The sequence below is a fragment of the Mandrillus leucophaeus genome, unplaced genomic scaffold (genome assembly GCF_000951045.1).
Source record: "Mandrillus leucophaeus isolate KB7577 unplaced genomic scaffold, Mleu.le_1.0 Scaffold20, whole genome shotgun sequence".
Classification (NCBI taxonomy): domain Eukaryota; kingdom Metazoa; phylum Chordata; class Mammalia; order Primates; family Cercopithecidae; genus Mandrillus; species Mandrillus leucophaeus.
Window position 1 is genome coordinate 2119093 of NW_012102032.1, and position 1785 is coordinate 2120877.

The 1785-nt window shown below is 44.0% G+C and overlaps 1 protein-coding gene across 3 annotated transcripts in view; it reads right to left on the reverse strand.

The window, feature by feature from the left end:
• Window positions 1–1785, reverse strand: part of VMP1 (vacuole membrane protein 1) — a 142673-nt gene that overhangs the window by 32296 nt on the left and 108592 nt on the right. The gene's annotated exons all lie outside the window — the stretch shown is intronic.

Here is a 1785-nt window from a genome sequence, read left to right on the forward strand (position 1 = left end):
AAAAATACAAAAATTAGCTGGGCATGGTGACATGTGCCTGTAGTCCCAGCTACTTGGGAGGCTGAGGCAGGAGAATTGCTCGAACCCAGGAGGTGGAGGAGGCAGTGAGCTGGGATCGCACCACTGCACTCCAGCCTGACAACAGAATGAGGAGACTCCATCTCAAAAAATAAATACATAAATAAATAAAATATTAATAAAAGATAACATTTAATTCAAATGTTATCATTTAATTGAAACGTTATCAACTTTGTATTCCTTTTTTTTTTGAGACAGAGTTTCGCTCTTATTACCCAGGCTGGAGTGTAATGGCGTGATCTCAGCTCACTGCAACCTCCACCTCCCGGGTTCAAGTGATTCTCCTGCCTCAGCCTCCCAAGTAGCTGGGATTACAGGGATGCGCCACCAAGCCCAGTTAATTTTTTTTGTATTTTTAGTAGAGACGGTGTTTCTCTATGTTGGTCAGGCTGGTCTCGAACTCCCGACCTCAGGTGATCCGTCTGCCTCAGCCTCCCAAAGTGCTGGGATTACAGGCATAAATCATTGTACTCGGCCTTTTTTTTTCTTCCTTCTTTTTTTTGAGACAGAGTCTCCCTCTGTTGCCCAGGCTGGAGTGCAGTGGTGCCATCTTGGCTTACTACAACCTCTGCCTCCCAGGGTCAAGTGATTCTCCTACCTCAGCCTCCCAAGTAGCTGGGATTACAGGTGCACGACAACACGCCTGGAAAATTTTTGTGTTTTTAGTAGAGATGGGGTTTCACCATGCTGGCCAGGATGGTCTCGAACTCCTGACCTGGTGATCCACCTGCCTCAGTCTCCCAAAGTGCTGGGACTACAGGTGCCTGCCACCACGCCTGGCTAATAACAGCAAGTTATTTTTAAACTAATTACAGCAAGTTATTAATTTTTTGCATTTTTAGTAGAGATGGGGTTTCCCCGTGTTAGCCAGGATGGTCTCGATCTCCTGACCTCGTGATCTGCCCACCTCGGCCTCCCAAAGTGCTGGGATTACAGGCGTGAGCCACTGTGCCCAGCCAACAGCAGTCTTCTTTTTATCCACTCACTATGAATCTCAGGAACCTGGACAGGTTAGACTAATGTACATTATTTCTGGCAAGAAGACTAATAAGGCAAAGGTATACAACTGGTGTGTGAATATCAAAAAGCTAACAAGGCAATTGTTACAGATAATTTGTGGAGAAAAGCAGGGGGTTTATACCAAAAACCAGTTATTTAGAGCTATAAATCTTCTATTAATCAACAGAGCTAGTAGTTCTTGCCTTTCAGTGATTTCATCACCATGAACTTTCCCTACCATCATTTCTTAACAATCAATGCCTAAATAATTGCACAATTTCAATGCAAACCAGCAAAACAAGATTTTCTTTTTGTATGTAGCAGCTTGCAAAGTCACTTCTGTGTAAGACAAAAAATGTGTCACACACCTAAGAACATATGTCTTAGCCTTTCAGGCTGGAGATCTGAGTGGGAATTCTACAAAATAAAAGGCACAGACCACCGAAGAGCCCTCTTAACCACATGCATAGAATAAACAAAGGAAAGGGTAGAGGAGGAGAAAAAAGACATGGGAGGAAGGAACTAATTGTGCTAGAATGAACAAAGATGGAACCATCTGTAAAAGAAGTCCTTCATTGTAAAGAATAATTTTTTTTTTTTTTTGAGACGGAGTCTCGCTCTGTTGCCCAGGCTAGAGTGCAGTGGCTCGATCTGGGCTCACTGCAAGCTCCACCTCCCGGGTTCACGCCATTCTCCTGCCTCAGCATC